Below are 22,743 nucleotides of genomic sequence, written 5' to 3'. Positions count from 1 at the left end.
GCTGCTCACCATCCCTGTATGAGAATGTTCTGTAAAGTTATGAAAGAAGAAAGATGGGAGCAAGATTACAAATCTGAGTAGTCTGTTGCATGAAATCCCTTCTGAATCCGGTTTCACTGGAGTTTGGAGCCAGATTCAGAGCAGCAGACATGGACTTGCTGCTTTTGGTGATTCCATCACACAAAAGATACTTGCACTTTGAAATATCACACATCTGAATGTTTTACCTCAGGCACAACACACTTTTTTCCAGATTAATTTTTAGACCTATCTATCAAATCTCCCCTTAAACCTCTCTGCTTTCAGAATACTATCAGCATTTCCAATTCATCTATGGAACTGAAGTCCCTCACCGATGAACATTCTAATAATTACAATTTCTGGTACCTCGCCTCCTTGTACTAGCTCAGAACTGGACATGACATTCCAGGCATCTAACCAATCAATTATAAATATTTAACATATCATTAATTAATAATACCAGAAGATATAGGAACAGAATTGATTATCCAACCCATGAAGTCTGCTTTGTCCCTCAATCATGGTTGATTTTTCTTTCAACCCATTATGGTATGGGCCCCCAAATCCTAAGAACTTTCTACAGGGGCACAATTGAGAGCATCCCAATTGGCTGCATCACTGCCTGGTATGGGAACTGTACCTTCCTTAATCACAAGATTCTGCAGAGTGTGGTACAGACAGCCTAGCACATCTGTAGCTGTGAACTTCCAATGATTCAGGACATTTACAAAGACAGGTGTGTAAAAAGGGCCCTAAGGAGCATTGGGGACCTGAGTCACCCCAACCACAATCTATTCTAGTTACTACTATCTGGGAAATGGTACTGCAGCTTAAAAGCCAGAACCAACAGGCTCCAGGACAGTTTCTTTCACCAGGCCATCAAATTGATGAATTCACACTGGTTTGAGTGTACTCTATATTACATCCACTGTTCTATTTATTATAAATTACTATGATTGCACATTGCACATTTAGACGGAGATGCAACATAAAGAATTTTACCCTTCATGTAGGTGAAGGATGTAAGAAATAAAGTCAATTCAATTCAATTCAATTCAATTCAATTCAATTTAATTCAATCTTGCCTTCTTCCTGTCCTCCTAAACCCTTACAAATCAGAATGTATCTCTGCCTTAAATTGGACTCTAGCATGGTTCCAGAGGACTGGAAAATTGCAAATATCACTGCACTCTTTAAGAAAGGAGGAAGGCAGCAGAAAGGAATTTATAGGCCAGTTAGTCTGACCTCAGTGGTTGGGAAGTTGTTAGAGTCAGTTGTTAAGGATGAAGTGATGGAGTACTTGGTGACACTGGACAACATAGGGCAAAGTAGCATGGTTTCTTGAAGGGAAAATCCTGCTTGATGAACTTGTTGGAATTCTTTGAGGAGATTACAAGTAGGATAGATAAAGGGGATGCAGTGGATATTGTATATTGGGACTTCCAGAAGGCCTTTGACAAGGTGCCACACATGAGGTTGTTTACCAAGTTAAGAGCTCATGGCATTACATGAAAGTTACTAACATGTTTAGAGCATTGGTTGATTGATAGGAGGCAGTCAGTGGGAATAAAAAGATCCTTTTCTGATTGGCTGCCAGTGACTAGTGGTGTTCCGCGGGGGTCAGTGTTGGGCCCACTTCTTTTTATGCTGCATATAAATTATTTAGATGATGGAAAAGATGTTTTTGTTGCCAAGTTTGCAGATGAAATGAAAATTGGTGGAGGGGCAGATAGTGTTGAGGAAACAGGTAGGATGCAGAAGAACTGATTTCCTGGTGGTGGCTAATGGAGTAACAGCAATCTGCCATTGCTCCAACTCTAATTATCTTACTATTTCCAATCTGTCTTGAAACTTCTTTTTTAGGTGTGATATTTTTTCATTATGGCTACAAGGGGTAGCAGAGGTACTGAAAAGGACGATTTCCTCCTGCTTCTTTGGATTCTATTATGGATTTGCTGCAAAGACATACACGAGAAGCCTCTGAGAAGTTTCAACAATTCAGCTCTGAATTTAAACAAATGGATGGTAAATTGGATTCTATTCAGCAAACTCTTAATGAACATGATAAACATATAATAATAATGAAGCACTTTTGTCGACTCCAGAAATGGAAGTGGAGGAATTGCAAAAGCTTTGTGAAAAGCAATTGAAGTCCAACAAAAAGTTAAGACAGAAGATTATTAACATAGAAAATAGTAGAAGGAACAACCTATGGGTTCTGTGTCTGGAAGAATTAACTGAAGGTAATCATCCTATGGAATTCTTTGCAAACTTTCTGCAAGAATTATTTCCAGAAACTTTGGCTTCTTTGCCTATGATTGATTGAGTTCATAAGTGTCCCGTGTTTAGACCTTCTAACAGAGATAGACCAAGATCAGTAACAATTTGTTTTCATGAATTTAAAACAAAGGAACTGTTAATATGCAAATCTCATAGAAGAGGCATGATTGACTATCATGGTTGCAAGATTAGAATTATTGAAGATTACTCGCCTGAGGTTATACAGAAACATGCTGTTCAAAGAAGTTATGTCCAAGTTTTTTAACAAGGGTTTCAAGCCTTCAAGCCCTCCCTTCGCTACCCAGCTCGACCCAGAATCACACTTAAAAATGGATCTTTCGAATGGATTCATTCACTGCTGAAGCATAAAGGTTTTTAAAATCTGAAGGCCAGCTGTTTAGTTTGTCCTTACATGAAGACACAAGATTAAATGAGAAACTTTTAATTCACAAATCCCGTCGAAGGGGCATGATTCATTATAGGGTGGAATATTAAGATCCTCGAAGACTATTCACTTGAAGTTATGCAGGAATGTGCTAAGTTTAAACAAGCTTTGTTGGAATTTTTTTTTAAACAAGGATTTTAACCCGTCCCTTGGCTACCTGGTTTGACTGAGAATCTCATTAAAGATGGATCTTTCAAATGGTTTTGTTTGAATGCTGAAGCATAAAGATTTTTTAAATTTGAAAACTAACTGCTTAGCCTGTTTTTTCATGAAGATGTAAGATTAAATGCTCAATGTCTTTCTGTATGAATAATTGTATCTTTTACTTTTGGTAAACCTTTGCAACTAATTTCCTTTTGTTTTTTTAATACTGTATTTTTGATATACAAGAATTAAATTGCATATTTGGATATTGTTTAATTTAGGCTGTAATATAAATAATCCTGAAACTAATTGGAGCGATCACCAAGTTTTTTGCCGTGTTGTCGGTAGTTGTAGATGCCGACTTTCTATTGGTTGGTCTTCTTTCTTTGGGAGGTGGGTGGGGGTATTGTGTTTTTCTCTCAGAAGCTGTTTTCAAATTTTTTTTCAGCCAGCTTGTTGCTTGGTTACCATTTCTCAAGGTTGATGGATTGTTTTTAACTTACCTTTTAACACTTCCTTTAAACAATATTAAAAATAAACCAAACTATTAATTTACTCAGTATTAACATGAAAGGGTTAAATCACCCTGTTAAACGTAATAAGAATTTTGCTTATATTAGGGAATTTAAGGTCCCCATTTCTTTTTACAAGAAAATCATATATGCAAATGTGATAATCTATGTTTTTTTTAGCCTTTGGAACAGACTTGGCTTTCATTCATCTTTTCAAGCCAAATCCAGAGGAGTTTCTATTCTTATAGATAATACATTTTCCTTTGTCCAACTAATGGACATTTTGTTATAGTTTCAGGAAAACTAGATAATAAATTAATAGTATTTGCCAATGTGTATGCCCCAGAAGAAGATGATCCAGAATTCTTTGAGTGTCTTTTTTTCAGTTTTTACCAGATCTGAGTCTTTATTCTTTGGTCTCTTTTTATTGAAATGTGCTATTGTTGATATTTGGCATTTCTTACATCCTTTAGATAGGGAGTAATCGTTTTTTCCCATGTTCATCATTCATATTCCAGGATTGATTTTTTTTTATTGATAGTCAAATGATTTCATCAGTTTGTTCCTGTGAATATAAAGAGATTGCTGCTTCAGATCATGCTGCTGTATTTCTATCTTTAAATCTCCCTAGACTTCCTCAAACAAACAGATTTTGGTGTTTTAATACAACTTTGTTAATAGATAAGGAATTTTTAAAATTTCTAGAGAGGCATATTATTTTGTTTTTTGATGAGAATAAAAAGGAAGAGACTTCTAATCTTATTGTATGGGATACTTTCGAGGTCTATATAGAGGACAAATTATTTCTTATACTTCAGTGTTAAGAATAAAGCTAAAAAAGAATTGAATTAGCCAATCAATTGAAACAACTAGATCAAAAATATGCTATAGCTCCAGATCCTATTTTATATAAAAGATGTTTTGAAGTTAAAGCTAAATATGATCTTCTGTTAACATATCCAATTGAAACTCAACTTCTGAAAGATAAAACTCAATTTTACATTCACGGAGATAAATCAGACAAAGTATTGGCCAACCAATTAAAAACGTCTGTAGTTTAATGACAAATTAAAGAAATTTGCAAAACTAATGGTGATAGGACAATTCATCACTCTGAAATAAATGATACCTTTAGAGAACTCTATTCTAAATGTTATAGTTCTGATTCTCCTAAAGATAATACTGTAATGAATAATTATCTAGATCACTTAAATATCCCTGCACTTTCTGCAGATAATTGTTAACAGATGGATCAACCCATTTCTTATGAGGAAATTGCCGAGGCTATGTGTTCATTATGCTCGGGGTCCAGATGGATTTTCTGGAGAATTTTATAAGGCTTTTTCCTCATTAATTATACTGCAGTTACACTTAGTCTTTTTGGATTCTTTCAAATTGGGTAGCTTGCCTCAATCTTTCTATGAAACCTCTATTTCGCTTACCCTAAAGAAGAACAAGGACCCAACTGAATGCTCTTCATATAGGCCAATTTCATTACTCAGTGTTGATACTAAAATCCTTTCTAAGGTTCTGGCTCATAGGATTGAAAATACTCTACCTTCTATTATTTCTGATGATCAGACTGGATTCATTAAAACCGACATTCCCATTTTAATATATGCCATGTATTAAATGTTATTTACTCTCCCTCCTAGGAGATATCAGAATGTGTGATATCCTTAGATGCTGAGAAGCCCTTTGATCGTGTTGAATGGAATTATTTATTTAAAACCTTAGAAAAATGTAATTTTGGACTAGATTTTATTCAATGGATTAAATTACTTTATCTATCTCCTTCTGCTCGGGTTCTTACTAATTTTCAAAATTCCAAACCATTTAAACTTCCTCGTGGAACTAGACAAGGCTGTCCATTGAGCCCTTTGCTCTTTGATCTAGCTTTAGAACCCCTTGCCATTGCTTTTCGAGAATCTAATGATAACTGTGATATTTTAAGGCGAGGTATTACTCGCAAGATTTCGCTTTACGCTGATGATATACTGCTGTTTATCTCTAACGTTGAGACCTCGTTACCTTGCGTGCTTTCTTTACTCTCCCGTTTCTGCCAGTTTTCAGGATATAAATTGAACCTGCATAAGAGTGAATTATTTCCTTTAAATAATTTGTTATCATTTAATACTAATCTCCCTTTTAATGTTGGAAGGAATCAATTTACTTATTTGGGTGTAATAGTCACTTTAAACACCTGTTTAAAGAAAACTTTCTTACTTTATTGAATCATGTAAAAAGGATAAAAAAGATATCATTAAATTGGTCATCTCTTTCATTATCATTGATTGGCATTCTATTTAAATTAATATTCTACCTAAACTTATATATCCTTTTCAGGCTTTACCCATGTTTATACTTAAATTCTTTTTTGACTCTCTTGATTCTAGTTTATCCTCCTATATATGGAAAAATAAACATTCTCGTTTAAATAAAGTTCATCTTCAAAAATCTAAAAAGTCTGGAGGTTTAGCCTTACCTAATTTTATATTTTATTACTGGGCATTAATATACGATATCTGACGTTTTGGCTATATTATATTAATTGTGTAAACTGTCCGGTATGGGTCTCTTTAGAAGCTAACTTTGTTAATATATTTTGTATTATTTCTCTTCTTGGATCCTCACTTCCTTTATTTGTAACTAAACTATCTGATAATTTAATAGTTAAACATACTCTGAGGATCTGGATACAATTTAGAAAACACTTTGGTTTCTTGAGATTTTCCCTTTCAAGTCCCATTTATTCTAATTTTTTAAAAACTCTCCATGACTGATTTAGTTTTAAAAGAATGGGACAGATTGGATATTAAATGTTTTTGGGATCTGTTTGTTGGAGGAAACCATTTTTCATTTGAGAAATTGTCAGCTAAATATAGCTTACCCAAAACTCACATTTTTAGATATTTATAAATAAGAGACTTTAAGATCTCAATTGTGCACATTTCCTATAAGCTCAGATGAGAACTTACTAGATGTAATTTTTAGTTTGACACCTTTTCATAATGGTTCAATATCTAATATTTATGGTATGTTACTGGAGATGAGGAACATTCCTTTAGACAAAATTAAGAATCTCTGGGAAAAAGATTTACAGACATCAATATCTGAGAAAACTTGGAATGAAATTTTTAAACTGGTAAATACTTCATCGCTATGTGCTTGTCATTCCCTCATACAATTTAAGGTGGTACATAGAGCTCATCTGACTAAGGATAAGATCCGTTTTTATTCGGATCTATCTCCCTACTGTGACGGATGTAAAAATGGAGAAGCTTCATTAATTAATATGTTTTGGATTGTCTGAATCTTGAAAAATATTGGAAGGAAGTTCTTCAAACTTTTTTCCGTACTTTTCAAAGTCAATTTTAAGCCTAACCCTCTGACGGCCTATTCAGTATTGTTGCAGGACAAGATATTAAGCTGAAAGCATCTGGTTTACATATTTTGGCCTTTAGCTCCCCTGTAGCTAGGAGGACATTTTTGTTTAAACGGAAACATGTTCTTCCTCCCACTCATGCTCAATGGTTATGCGACGTTACATCATGTTTAGGTTTAGAGAAAATTTGTTGTTCAATTTCTGAATCTCGTCAAGACTTTCAAACATTGCGGCGACCTTTTCTGAATTATTTTCAAAACCTTCAATTTTTTGTTTAAACAGATGTTGGCTATTATTAATTTTTATTATATGAGAAGGTATTTTACCATCTTTTCTCCTTAGTAAACAGCTTCGGTCTTGGTAGGGGCATAAAGCATATTAGTTCATAAGGCACGTCTTAGAGTAAACATCACTACATACACATGGCTCGTATCCCCCAATCACTTGTGCCTGTCCAAATACTAACTTCATGGGAAGTGTTCTATTCGGATACATTACAGCTTGCTGAGGTAACTGACCTGCAGTCTTGGCAAGAAACCGCACAGAGATGTGGATACAGCTCAGCACATCAGAAACTGGCCCCCTCTCCATGGATTGCTGTTTGTATTTCTCACTGCCTCATTGAAGCAACCAGCATAATCAAAAACCCTACCCACCCAGACATTCTCCCCTCTCCCTCACATATGCAAAAGACTGAAACCATACCGCCTATCTCAAGGGCAGCTTCTATCTCACCATCATAAGATAATTGATCAGTCCCAGAGTACTAAAAGATGAACTCTTGACCTCACAATCAACCCTGCCATTTTCCTACTATGATAATATGGACTTGAGCTCACAAACTACCTCGATTTCATCTTGTTCTTTGTTTTCCTACAGCGCACTTTCTGTAGCTGCTGCACTTTATTCCACATTGCTACTGTTTTACCTCAATGCACTATGTAATGATTCAATCTGTGTAAACAGTATGCTCAATAGCAAACCATCTCCTCTGACAGCTCATTGTGTGTCCCAATCAGTCTCTCAGATTTATTGACTCAACATATACCTGAACATTATATCAAGTATCTTGACAACTGTGTAAGTAATGACATCATTCCATCTATGGATAGTGAGCAGAGCCTTATGTATTGGAAATCCTGTCACACCAATTTATTTGTTTTTCTGAAGTCTTGATAAAGTCCATGCATAACAAGTTATCTTTCAGCAAGAGAATTGACCACATAACTTACTTAGTTTACATGGCTATTTGCAACACCCTGAGTGGTAGGCTGGTCTGAATTTTGAAATCATGTGGGATCCAGGAGAAGCTAGTCAACTGGACACAAAATTGACTTGTTGGCAAGAGTTGGAGGGGGATAGTGGAAGGCAACACATACAAAATGCCGGAGGAACTTAGCAGGCTAGGCAATATCTATGGAAAAGAGTACAGTCAGCTCAGATTTGCAGTGTCTGCAGATTTTCTCATTTGTGATTGGCCAGTGGAAGGCTCTTGCTTAGATCAGAGGCCTGTGACCAGTGCTGTGCAGCAAGGATTAGTGCTACATCAACTTTGTTTGTCATGTATATTAACAATTTCACCCAGAGAGTGGTGGATATGTGGAATGCTCTGCCCCAGAAGGCAGTGGAGGCCTAGTCTCTGGATGCATTCAAGAGAGAGTTAGAGAGAGTTTGGAAGAGGACAGCGAGGCTTGAGAGGAAGTGCGGCGGCGGCCATTTTCAAATTGTCCAATTGCTTCTCAGATCGGAGTTCTGAGAGGCGGGACTGCGCAGGCGCGTGAAGGAGGCCCGGGAAGGAGGGAAGATATATAAAGGAGATACTGAGTGAGGTAGTTCTCTTTTGGAAGAGGACAGCGAGGCTTGAGAGGAAGTGCGGCGGCGGCCATTTTCAAATTGTCCAATTGCTTCTCAGATCGGAGTTCTGAGAGGCGGGACTGCGCAGGCGCATGAAGGAGGCCCGGGAAGGAGGGAAGATATATAAAGAACGCCACCTTAAGAAGCAGGTAGCTTCGTTTGCGGGTAGCGGAGTGAGCCGGGCGCAGAGTGTAGGGCTTGGGCTCAGAGGGCTTAGGCGGAAGAGGGCACAGTAGGCTTATCTTTTAGTTCTTGTATTTTCAGTTATTTGGGAGGTATGAGTGTGAGGGCAGCTTGTTGTTCTCGGTGTCGGATGTGGGAGATCCTGGAGTCTCCGAGCCTCCCGGACGTCCACATCTGCGCCAGGTGCGCTGAACTGCAGCTCCTGAGGGACCGAGTTAGGGAACTGGAGCTGCAGCTCGATGACCTTCGCCTGGTCAGGGAGAGTGAGGAGGTGATAGAGAGGAGTTACAGGCAGGTGGTCACTCCGGGACCACGGGAGGCAGATAGGTGGGTTACAGTCAGGAAGGGGAAGAGGCAGGTACTAGAGAGTACCCCAGTGGCTGTACCCCTTGACAATAAGTACTCATGTTTGACTACTGTTGGGGGGGACAGCCTACCTGGTGGGAGTGACAGTGGTCGAGCCTCCGGCACAGAGGACGGCCCTGTAGCTCAGAAGGGTACGGTTAGAAGAAAGAGGTCCATAGTAATAGGGGACTCAATAGTCAGGGGCTCAGACAGGCGTTTCTGTGGAGGTGACCGGGAGTCCCGGATGGTAATTTGCCTCCCTGGTGCCAGGGTTCGGGACGTTTCTGATCACGTCCAAGATATCCTGAAGTGGGAGGGTGAAGAGTCAGAGGTCGTGGTACATGTAGGTACCAATGACATAGGAAGGAAAGGGGAAGAGGTCCTGAAACGAGAGTATAGGGAGTTAGGAAGGCAGTTAAGAAGAAGGACTGCAAAGGGAGTAATCTCGGGATTACTGCCTGTGCCACGTGACAGTGAGAGTAGGAATAGAATTAGGTGGAGGATGAATGCGTGGCTGTGGGATTGGAGCAGGGGGCAGGGATTCAAGTTTCTGGATCATTGGGACCTCTTCTGGGGCAGGAGTGACCTGTTCAAGAAGGACGGGTTACACTTGAATCGTGGGGGGACCAATATCCTAGCGGGGAGGTTTGCTAGGGCTACAGGGCGGACTTTAAACTAGTAAGATGGGGGGGGGCGGGAGACTATTTGAGGAGACTATGGAAGAGGAGGTTAGTTCACCAGTGGAGCAAATAAATAGACAGTGTGTGAGGGAGGAAAGGCAGGTGATGGAGAAGGGATGCACTCAGCCCGAAGATGTAGGGGAGAAGAAAGAAAAGGATAATAAATTTGAATAAATTTGAATGCATTATTAGGGATGGAAAGAGAGGAGGAGATGGAGAGAATCTTAAATGTATCTATTTTAATGCTAGGAGCATTGTAAGAAAGGTGGATGAGCTTAAAGCATGGATTGATACCTGGAATTATGATGTTGTAGCTATTAGTGAAACATGGTTGCAGGAAGGGTGTGATTGGCAACTAAATATTCCTGGATTTAGTTGCTTCAGGTGTGATAGAGTAGGAGGGGCCAGAGGAGGAGGTGTTGCATTGCTTGTCCGAGAAAATCTTATGGCGGTGCTTTGGAAGGATAGATTAGAGAGCTCCTCTAGGGAGACCATTTGGGTGGAATTGAAGAATGGGAAAGGTGCAGTAACACTGATAGGAGTGTATTATAGGCCACCTAATGGGGTGCGTGAGTTGGAAGAGCAAATGTGTAAGGAGATAGCAGATATTTGTAGTAAACACAAGGTGGTGATTGTGGGAGATCTTAATTTTCCACACGTAGACTGGGAAGCTCATTCTGTAAAAGGGCTGGATGGTTTAGAGTTTGTGAAATGTGTGCAGGATAGTTTTTTGCAACAATACATAGAAGTACCGACTAGAGATGGGGCAGTGTTGGATCTCCTGTTAGGGAATGCGATAGGTCAGCTGACAGATGTATGTGTTGGGAAGCACTTCGGGTCCAGTGATCACAATAGCATTAGCTTCAATATAATTATGGAGAAGGACAGGACTGGACCTAGAGTTGAGATTTTTGATTGGAGAAAGGCTAACTTTGAGGGGATGCGAAGGGATTTAGAGAGAGTGGATTGGGTCAAGTTGTTTTATGGGAAGGATGTAATAGAGAAATGGAGGTCATTTAAGGGTGAAATTATGAGGGTACAGAATCTTTATGTTCCTGTTAGGGTGAAAGGAAAGGTTAAAGGTTTGAGAGCACCATGGTTTTCAAGGGATATTGGAAATTTGGTTCAGAAAAAGAGGGATGTCTACAATAGATATAGACAGCATGGAGTAAAGGAATTGCTCGAGGAATATAAAGAATGTAAAAGGAATCTTAAGAAAGAGATTAGAAAAGCTAAAAGAAGATACGAGGTTGGTTTGGCAAATAAGGTGAAAGTAAATCCGAAAGGTTTCTACAGTTATATTAAAAGCAAGAGGATAGTGAGGGATAAAATTGGACCCTTAGTGAATCAGAGTGGTCAGCTATGTGTGGAACCGAAGGAGATGGGAGAGATTTTGAATGATTTCTTCTCTTCGGTATTCACTAAGGAGAAGGATATTGAATTGTCTAAGGTGTGGGAAACAAGTAAGGAAGTTATGGAACCTATGACAATTAAAGAGGTGGAGGTACTGGTGCTTTTAAGAAATTTAAAAGTGGATAAATCTCCGGATCCTGACAGGATATTCCCCAGGACCTTGAGGGAAGTTTGTGTAGAAATAGCAGGAGCTCTGACGGAGATCTTGAAGATGTCATTAGAAACGGGGATTGTGCCGGAGGATTGGCGTATTGCTCATGTGGTTCCATTGTTTAAAAAGGGTTCTAGAAGGAAGCCTAGCAATTATAGACCTGTCAGTTTGACATCAGTGGTGGGTAAATTAATGGAAAGTATTCTTAGAGATAGTATTAAATAATTATCTGGATAGACGGGATCTGATTAGAAGTAGCCAGCATGGATTTGTGCATGGAAGGTCATGTTTGACAAACCTTATTGAATTTTTTGAAGAAGTTACGAGGAATGTTGACGAGGGTAAGGCAGTGGATGTAGTCTATATGGACTTCAGCAAAGCCTTTGACAAAGTTCCATATGGAAGGTTAGTTAAGAAGGTCCAGTCGTTAGGTATTAATGCTGGAGTAATAAAATGGATTCAACAGTTGCTAGATGGGAGATGCCAGAGAGTAGTGGTGGATAATTGTTTATCGGGATGGAGGCCGGTGACTAGCGGGGTGCCTCAGGGATCTGTTTTGGGCCCAATGTTGTTTGTAATATACATAAATGATCTGGATGATGGGGCGGTAAATTGGATTAGTAGGTATGCCGATGATACTAAGGTAGGAGGTGTTGTGGATAATGAGGTGGATTTTCAAAGCTTGCAGGGAGATTTATGCCGGTTAGAAGAATGGGCTGAATGTTGGCAGATGGAGTTTAATGCTGAGAAGTGTGAGGTTCTACATTTTGGCAGGAATAATCCAAATAGAACATACAGAGTAAATGGTAGGGCATTGAGGAATGCAGAGGAACAGAGAGATCTAGGAATAACTGTGCATAGTTCCCTGAAAGTGGAGTCTCATGTAGATAGGGTGGTGAAGAGGGCTTTTGGAATGCTGGCCTTTATAAATCAAAGCATTGAGTACAGAAGTTGGGATGTAATGCTAAAGTTGTACAAGGCATTGGTAAGGCCAAATTTGGAATATTGTGTGCAGTTCTGGTCACCGAATTATAGGAAAGATATCAATAAATTAGAGAGAGTGCAGAGACGATTTACTAGGATGTTACCTGGGTTTCAGCAATTAAGTTACAGAGAATGGTTGAACAAGTTAGGTCTCTATTCATTGGAGCGTAGAAGGTTGAGGGGGGATTTGATCGAGGTATTTAAAATTTTGAGAGGGATAGATAGAGTTGACGTGAACAGGCTGTTTCCATTGAGAGTAGGGGAGATTCAAACTAGAGGACATGATTTGAGAGTTAGGGGGCAGAAGTTTAAGGGAAACACGAGGGTGTATTTCTTTACTCAAAGAGTGATAGCTGTGTGGAATGAGCTTCCAGTAGAAGTAGTAGAGGCCAGTTCAGTTGTGTCATTTAAGGTAAAATTGGATAGGTATATGGACAGGAAAGGAGTGGAGGGTTATGGGCTGAGTGCGGGTAGGTGGGACTAGGTGAGATTAAGGGTTCGGCACGGACTAGGAGGGCCAAGATGGCCTGTTTCCGTGCTGTGATTGTTATATGGTTATATAGCTCTTATAGATAGCGGGGTCAAGGGATATGGGGAGAGGGCAGGAACGGGGTACTGACTGATCAGCCATGATCACAGTGAATGGCAGTGCTGGCTAGAAGATCCGAATGGCCTACTCCTGCACCTACTGTCTATCGTCTATAATTTGGATGACAATGTTGTTAATGTGGCTAGCAAGTTTGCTGATGACACCAAAACTGACAGTGAAGAATGTTCAAACAACAACACACACAAAATGCTGGTGGAACACAGCAGGCCAGGCAGCATCTATAGGGAGAAGTGCCGTCGACGTTTCGGGCCGAGACCCTTCATCAGGACTAACCGAAAGAAAAGATAGTAAGAGATTTGAAAGTAGTGGGGGGAGGGGAAATGCGAAATGATAGTGTTATGAATGTGAAGCAACTCTGAGGGGCCGAAGGGTACAAAGTCGCCCCCTCCTTTTTGAGAATTGTAAGATCGCTATTAATTCGGGTCTGGGACCCAGGAAATGAGAGAGAGACACGCAGAATACACAAGGTTTGGAATGTGTCCTGACCTCAGCAGAATGGAACCACTGATAACGGCCATTGTCTCTTGGAGAAGGAATTGTGACAACCAGAGTGGTCTGGTTGAGGGATTGCATCATCCCAACCTGATTGACATCTGAGACCCCGTGATTGAGGATAAAAGAGGGGTCTGGGGTACAACCCCTTTAGACGCACCAGGAGAAACGCTAGAAATCCCATGACAGCGTTTAATAGCGAAAGCCAGTGGGGGTTCGTGTGCATCCTCCCTTTGCCTGGGGTGGCGAGCTCACCACGGAAGAACGGTTTAGCTAATGGAGAGGCCACAAGTGAACGGCCACGACAACGAGACTCCTGACAGATTGAAATCATAAAGGAAAGCCGGCAAGTTTTTCTCCAAATCTCTCTTTCTCTCCAACAATTGCAACACAGCGGTCCCCAATGGCTGCAGCCTGCATGAACTGAGTGAACTTTATATTTCCATCGGACAATACATTATCCCCTAGACAACGATAGAGCTTATTTCTTATTGATTATTATTATACCCGCACTTTTAGATTTAGTATTGACGAAGTATATTATCAGTATATTTGCATTGATATTGTTTTTGTGTATTTTTACTAATAAATACTGTTAAAAATAGTATCATCAGACTTCAACAGACATCTCTATCTTTGCTGGTAAGTGACCCAGTCACGGGGTTCGTAACAATAGGAGAAGACCAGAAGGGGTGGGATGAAGCTAAGAGCTGGAAAGGTGATTGGCGAAAGTGATACAGATCTGGAGAAGGGAAAGGATCATGGGACGGGAGGCATCAGGAGAAAGAAAGGAGTGGGAGGGGAGCACTAGAGGGAGATGGAGAACAGGCAAACAACTAAATATGTCAGGAATGGGGTAAGAAGGGGAAGAGGGGCATTAACGGAAGTTAGAGAAGTCAATGTTCATGTCATCAAGTTGGAGGCTACCCAGCCGGTATATAAGGTGTTGTTCCTCCAACCTGAGTTTGGATACATTTTGACAATTGAGGAGGCCATGGATAGACATATCAGAATGGGAATGGGATGTGGAATTAAAATGTGTGGCCACTGGGAGATCCTGCTTTTTCTGGCGGACCGAGCGTAGGTGTTCCCAGTCTGCTTCCCCCCCCTTTCTCCTGAGGCCTCTCGTCCCGTGATCCTTTCCCTTCTCCAGCTCTGTATCACTTTTGCCAATCACCTTTCCAGCTCTTAGCTTCATCCCACCTCTTCTATCATTTCGCATTTCCCCCTCCCCCCACTACTTTCAAATCTCTTACTATCTTTCCTTTCGGTTAGTCCTGACGAAGGGTCTTGGCCCAAAATGTTGACAGCGCTTCTCCCTATAGATGCTGCCTGGTCTGCTGTGTTCCACCAGCATCTTGTGTGTGTTGTTGTTTGAATTTTCAGCATCTGCAGATTTCCTACTGAAGAATGTTATCTGTTTTGTGGAGGATATAGACCACATTTGGAAGTGGGTCAGAGAATGACTAATGGAATTTCGTTGGCAGTTGTTTCTCATTTACATTGGTAGATGTGTGGCATTGTAGACTTATTGTTGCAGAAGCATTGAGGATCTTGGCACCCATGCCATCATCTGTTTGATCCACTTCTGCCAGGAAGGATGTGCATGATAGAAGGACTGGGACTGCCAGACTGGATAACAGCTTTTTCTGTCAGGCTGAGAGATTAATGAATACCCTGCCATCTCTGTGATCTTGTCACTAGGACAGCAAGCTGTTTACTGTTTATCTGTGATGCACATTACATGCATTTTGAATTATATTTTCACTTTGTGGTAATTTTTTTTGTTTTGTGAGTGCACCTTGACCTGGAGGAATGTTGTTTCGTTTGGTTGATTATACGTACAGTGAGGTGACAATAAGCTTGAACAATCATTGTCATACGTGTGTGGATGATAGCAAAATGGAAGGCCATGTAGCAGGGAGGGGTTAGATTTATCATACAATAGGTCAAAAGACTGGCACAGCATGGTGGGCCAAAGTTCCTGTACTACCCTGTAGTGGTCTATAGAGGATACTGGTCATCTTTGCCATTTATGCCTCACATAACTTTATAAATTTCCATTGAAATCACTCTTCAAAAATAGACTGCTAGTAAGTGCAGATAAGTGTATGATGTAGCACTTTAAGTTAAATAAGGGCAGGAGGTACTTGGTGAAAAACAGAGGCCTGGAGATCATTGCAGAACTTAGAGACTTTGGGGTACAGGTACATAGTTCCTTGAAATGGGACAGAGGTAGACATATTTGGCATGTCTGCTTTTGTCAGTCATGGCACTGAGTATGAGTTATAACATTTTTGTAATTTGATAATATGAGCGGTGATTGGTAAGTTTGTGGCCTGAGTTAGAAGGAGTCAATTTTAGAAAACTTAGCACATTTATTTTTCAACATAGTCCCCTCCTACATTTACACACTTAGTCCAGCGGTCGTGGAGCATACAGATCTTGGACCCCCAGAATGTGTCCACAGATGGGTGATTGATAAGTTCATGGTCTAAGGTAGAAGGAGATGAGTTGTACAGCTCTCATTACAAGCACATACAGTTCAACTCTTTGAGTGATTATGCAGAAAGTTTGAAGTTAATAACTCATCTCCTTCTACCTTAGGCCACAAACTAATCAATCGTGCTTGATGAGTTATTAACTGATGAGTTATTAACAATACTCTGCCCTCTTGTTCCTGCTTCCAAAGTGGATAACTTCACATTTACTCACATTGAATGACATCTGCCAAGTATCTGCCCACTCACTCAGCCTATCCAAGTCTCCCTGTATTCTCCTAACGTCCTCTTCGCATGTCACACTGCCACCCAGTTTAGTATCGTCAGCAAACTTGCTGATATAGTTTTCAATGCCCTCATCTAAATCATTGACATAAATCGTAAAGAGCTATGGTCCCAATACAGAGCCCTGTGGTACCCCACTAGTCACCTCCAGCCAGTCTGAGAAACACCCATTCACTGCTACCCTTTGCTTTCTATCTGCCAACCAGTTTTCTATCCATGTTGAAACCCTGCCCCCAATGCCATGAGCTCTGATTTTACTCACCAATCTCCTATGTGGCACCTTATCGAATGCCTTCTGAAAATCTAGGTACACAACATCTACTGGCTTACCCTCGTCTAACATCCTTGTTACACCCTCAGAAAACTCCAACAGATTAGTCAAGCATGATTTGCCCTTGGTAAATCCATGCTGGCTCGGCCTAATCCTATTTCTGCCATCTAGATGTGCCACTATTTCGTCCTTAATAATGGACTCAAGCATCTTCCCCACGACTGACGTTAGGCTAACAGGGCAATAGTTCTCCGTTTTCTCCTTCCCTCCCTTCTTGAAAAGTGGGACAACATTAGCCACTCTCCAATCTTCAGGAACTGATCCTGAATCTAAGGAACATTGGAAAATGATTACCAATGCATCCGCAATTTCCTGAGCCACCTCTTTTAGAACCCTCGGATGCAGACCATCTGGACCCGGGGATTTATTAGCCTTCAGTCCTACCAGTCTACTCATCACAGTTTCTTTCCTAATGTCAATCTGTCTCAATTCCTCTGATATCTTATGACCCTGGCCCATCCATACATCTGGGAGATTGCTTGTGTCCTCCCTGGTGAAGACAGATCTAAAGTATGCATTAAATTCTGTTGCCATTTCCCTGTTTCCCATAACAATTTCTCCCAATTCATTCTTCAAGGGGCCAACATTGTTCTTAACTATCTTCTTTCTCTTCACATAGCTAAAAAAGCTTTTGCTATCCCCTTTTATATTCCTGGCTAGACTGAGCTCATACCTGATTTTTTCTCTCCGTATTGCTTTTTTAGTTACGATCTGCTGTTCCTTAAAACTTTCCCAATCATCTGTATTCCCACTCGTCTTAGCCCTGTCATACTTCTTTTTCTTTAATGCTATACAATCTCTGACTTCCTTTATCAACCACTGTGGCCCCTTCTCCCTCTTTGAATCCTTCCTTCTCATTGGAATGAACTGCTTTTGCATCTTTTGTATTATGCCCAAGAATATCTGCCACTGCTGATCCACTGTCTTTCCTGCCAGGGCATCCGCCCATTTAACTTTGGCCAGCTCTTCCCTCATGGCTCCGTAGTCTCCTTTATTTAATTGCAACACTGACACCTCTGATCTGCCCTTATCCCTCTCAAATTGTAGATAAAAACTTATCATGTTATGATCACTACTTCCTAATGGCTCCTTTACTTCAAGATCACTGATCAATTCCTGTTCATTACACATCACCAAGTCCAAAATAGCCTCGTTCCTGGTTGGCTCAAGCACAAGCTGTTCCAAAAATACATCCCTTAGACACTCCACAAACTCCCTATCCTGGGGTCCAGCACCTACCTGATTCTCCCAGTTCACCTGCATGTTGAAATCTCCCATAGCGACTGCATTACCTTTAGCACATGTCAATGTTAACTCCCTAATCAACTTGTACCCAATATCCACGTTACTGTTTGGGGGCCTGTACACAACACCCATTAGGGTCTTTTTACCCTTACTGTTCCTCAGCTCAATCCACACAGACTCTACTTCCCCTGTTCCCAAGTCACCTCTTGCTAAGGACTGAATCTCATTCCTCACCAACAGGGCCACCCCACCCCCTCTTCCCATATTTCTGTCTCTACGATAGCACGTATACCCTGGTACACTCAATTCCCAGGCCTGATCCCCTTGCAGCCATGTCTCCGTTATCCCAACAATATCGTAGTTCTCCATTTTCATCTGAGCTTCAAGCTCATCTGTCTTATTTCTGACACTACGCGCATTCAAGTATAGAATTCTGAGCCCATTCCTCCTCTCTTTGCTTAATACACTGTCTACTGTACCTAACCCAGCTCCTTGAACTTCCATCGGGCTAATTGCACCCTGAATTTTGATGACCTTCTCAAGATCACCCAAACCTTCTACACATTTAACCCCAAGGAACAACACCTTGGAGGAACAACAGCTTGTATTTTGGGTATTCACTAAATTGATGGCAAGAACATCAATTTCTCAAACTTACAGTAATGGCCCCTCTCCCTCACCATTCCCTATCCCCTCTTTCCTCCCTTGCCTTATCTCCTTGCCTGCCCATTGCCTCCCTCTGGTGCTCCTCCCCACCCCCCTATTTTACCATAGCCTTCTGTCTTCTCCTATTAACTTCCCCCTTCTCCACCTCTATCACTCACCAATCAACTTTCCAGCTCTTTGCTTCATCCTTCTTCCTCCCAGATTCACCAATCGCCTGGTTTCTCTTGCCCCTTTCTCCACCTTTTAACTCTACTCCAATTTTTTTTTCTCCCATCCTGCTGAAATGTCTCAGTCCGAAAAGTTGACTGTACTATTTTTGGCCAGCCGAGTTCCTCCAACATTTTGTGTGTTGCTTGGGATTTCCAGTATCTGCAGATTTTGCTCTTGTTTAGGGTGGATTATCTGAAAATTGCTGAGAGCCAGTTACATAGGTTTCTGTGGCCACGTTTGCCTGCTATATTCCCTGCGTTACAAGAGTTATCATATCCTGACAATGCTGGCAGTGGAGTCCCCTTCTTTATGGTGGTGGAAGTTCAACCTTTGCTTAGGAATTAAACATAAGATGAAGATTGTGCATTACCTGTGGGCATGTGTTCAGTCACAGGTGGGCAGGCCCAAGTGGCCAAAACTGAAGACTGCATTGCAAGGCAAAGGACTGGCAGTTGAATGGGCAATGTTCTTTAGGTCAGGGCCCAGTACAGCTCAAGCTAGGGATTCTTCATCACTGACCTCCTTGACTACTTGGATTATACTTGACTATTTGTACCCATGGGCTTCCTCCCATTATCCCAACAACCATGCAGGTTATTGGATTAACTAGCCACAGTGAATTGCTGCTCTTGTCTGAACTCTAGGTTCAAGATTGTTTGATGTTATTTCCTGTACACAAGTGTAAGGAGAATTAAATAATTATTACTCTGGATCTAATGCAGCACAGAAACACAAGATAAGGAACACAATAATAAAAACACATATGACGAATATGTAAGATAGCTTATATACATTGATTGAACGTTCATAAAGTGACACTAGGCTGTACATAAGGTGACTGATAGGACGCAATGAGAAGCTGGGTGGGGTTAATAGGAATGTGGGAGAAACTGGAAGATGTGGTATTACAGTAACAACGGGCACTTGATGATTAATGTGGAGGTGGGGGTCCAAAGGGCTTACTGCATTACTACTTTTGTTTTCATGACTATTTGCATAGTGATCACAATCTCTCTGAGGAGTAGGTTTGGACTTTGGACGTGTAGTAATCAGCAATGATTTATCTGCTTTTGACTCCAAACCCACACCCCAATGGATGATTACAAACATAAGATATGTATGTTTTCCTCTGGAGTTTGTTCTGCCCAATTTATCACTCCTTCCATCAACTTTCCCTCATCTGAGCCCAGGCTCTGTGCTGTGCTTTCAATGAATATTGATATATGACCTATTTCATTGTAGCAGCTGCACCTGCCGACACACCTCACCACACCCATTGTCACTTTCATCCCATTCTTGTTTCCAAGGGTAAAGTTCATGGTTCCCTGAAAATGACTACATGATTAGGTAGGGTGGTAAAGAAGGCATATGGCATGCCAAAAGATTAAGGATAAGAGTCAGGATTTCATGGTCAGAATATGGTGTGCAGTTCTAATTGCTCTGTTGCAGGCCACCACTCTCCTAGGATACATCTTGATCAACCTGTTGTGGTTTAGAGGGTATGTGCTATAAGGAGAGGATGGACAAATGTGGTGTTTTCACTGAAGTGGTTGAGGAGAGCTGTTGGATGTTTATAAAATGATAGGGAACATCGATAGAGTACAGGGATGGAATCTTTCCCACAGAGTAGAAGTCTCAAGTACAAGAAGACATGCGTTTTCGCTGAGAGGGAGAAAGGTTAAAAAGAGATGTGCAGGCATGTTGTTTACAGAGTGGTGGGTGCCTGCAACTGTCTGAAAGGGAGAGTGGTGCAAACAGACACAATGGACACATTTAAGATAGGCACTTGAATATATTGGGAGTGGAGGAATAAGGTCAGATGTAAGCAGAAGGAATTGGTTTAATTTGCTGTGCTTTTCAGCACAAACATCGTGGGCCAAAAGGCTGTACCTATCTTTGCACTATACTGTTCATAAACTGTCACATTTGCATGCCTTTGGCACATATCCCTTTAACCTTTCTGAAGATGTATTTTTTCAAATGTCTTTACTTACGATTGATTATGAGTTTTTACCACCTCACCATGGAAGACATCTTCAAGAACCTGTGGCACAGGAAGATGGAAGCTGGCACCAAGCTGCCTCACTGGTGCCCTTTTTCTCATTACTATCACCAACAAGAAGGTATAAGAGCCTGGAGACCACACAATGGTTCAGGAACAGCTTCACCTCCATGAACACCACCTCTTTTCACAATATTTATAGATTTTGTAATTTCTTTTCTTTGCACTGTACTGTTATTACAAAACGACGTATTTGACATCATTGTTTCATTTCCATCAGGGAATGAGATGGGGCAGGTGACAGAAGTGTGTGAATGGGAAAACTTTGGATCTAGTGACCATAATGCTGTTAGTTTCAAAATAATTATGGAGAAGGACAGGTCTGGTCCTCAGGTTGTGATTCTAAATTGGAGAAAGGCTAATTCTGATGGTATCAACAAGATCTGGCAGTGTGGAGAGGGACAGGACAGGTTGTTTTCAGACAAAGGTGGGCTTGGTAAATGGGAGGCCCTCAAAAATGAAGCTAAGTGTAGAGAGTTTGCATGTTACTGTCAGAGTAAAAGGTAAGGCTACAGGTTTAGTGAATCTTGTTTATTGAGCAATACTGAGGCCCTGGTTGGGAGGAAAGAGGAGGTGCACAGCAAGTATGTATAAGCAGGAAGAAACTTTCACAGGGGTCAGTGTTGGTCCCGTTTCTGCTATATATGACTGATTTAGATGAAGGAGTAGATGCCTTTGATGCTAAGTTTACAGATGATGCAAAGACTGGTGGAGGGGTAGGTAGTGTTGAGGAAACAGGTAGGATGCAGACGGACAGACAGATTAGGAGAATGGGCAAGAAAGTGGCAAATGAAAGACAATGGTGGAAAATGCATGCTCGTGCACTTTGGTAGTAGAAATAAATGTGCAGACTATTTCCTAAACAGGGAGAAAATCCAAAAATCTGAGATACAAAGGGATTTGGGAGTCCTTGTGCAGAACACCCTAATGGTTAACTTGCAGGTTGAGTCGGTGGTGAGGAATGCAAATGCAATGTTAACATTCATTTCAAGAGGTCTATAATACAAGAGCAAGGATGTGACGCTAAGGGTTTATAAGGCACTGCTGAGGCCTCACCTTGAGTATTGTGAACAATTAAGATCCCCTTATCTTAGAAAAGATGTGCTGTCATTGAAGAGGGTCCAGAGGAAGCTCACAAGGATGATTGCAAGAATGAAAGGGTTACCATATGAGGGACATTTGATAGCTCTGTGTCTGTACTCACTGGAATTTAGAAGGATGGGGGGGGGGGAATCTCATTAAAGCCTTTCCAAATTTGAAAGGCCCAGACAAAGTAGATCTGGAAAGGATGTTTCCATGTTGGGAGAGTCTAGGACAAGAGGGCACAGTGTCAGGATAGAGGGGCATCCATTTAAAATGGATGCATGAAATTTCTTTACCCAGAGGGTTGTGAATTTCTAGAATTTATTACCACAAGTGGTTGTGGAGGCCAGGTTATTGGGTGTATTTAAGGCAGAGCTTGATGCATTCTTGCTTGGCCACGGAATCAAAGAAAGACAGAAAGTGGGGCTGGGGAGTGGAACAAAAGGATCAGCCATGATTGAATGGTGGAGCAGATTTGATGGGCCAAATGGCCCAATTCTGCTTCTATATTTTATGGTCTTATGGTACAAATGAGATACTTGAGTTGGATAAAAAATGAAAGAAAGCAATTAAGAAGGAAATCCGGAGGGCGAAAAGAATACATTAGACAAGTGAAGGAGAATCCCAGGGGCTTCTAAAGAGATGTGAAGGGCAAATGGAAAGTTAGGGACGAAACCAGTCATCTAGAAGATCAGAATAGTAATCTATGCATGGAGCCAGAAGAGTTGGGGAAGGTCTTAAATGATTTTTTTTTTTGCATTTTTTAAATTATTTGCTGGTGGACTCAATTTATGGGAGTCATTAACCTCCCAGGGCCCGATGAGGTCCTCTGACCCTATGCTTACAACACAAATACTTACA

Source organism: Hypanus sabinus, chromosome 6, assembly GCF_030144855.1.
Source record: "Hypanus sabinus isolate sHypSab1 chromosome 6, sHypSab1.hap1, whole genome shotgun sequence".
In the NCBI taxonomy this organism is placed as follows: domain Eukaryota; kingdom Metazoa; phylum Chordata; class Chondrichthyes; order Myliobatiformes; family Dasyatidae; genus Hypanus; species Hypanus sabinus.
This window is presented reverse-complemented; position numbering follows the sequence as displayed.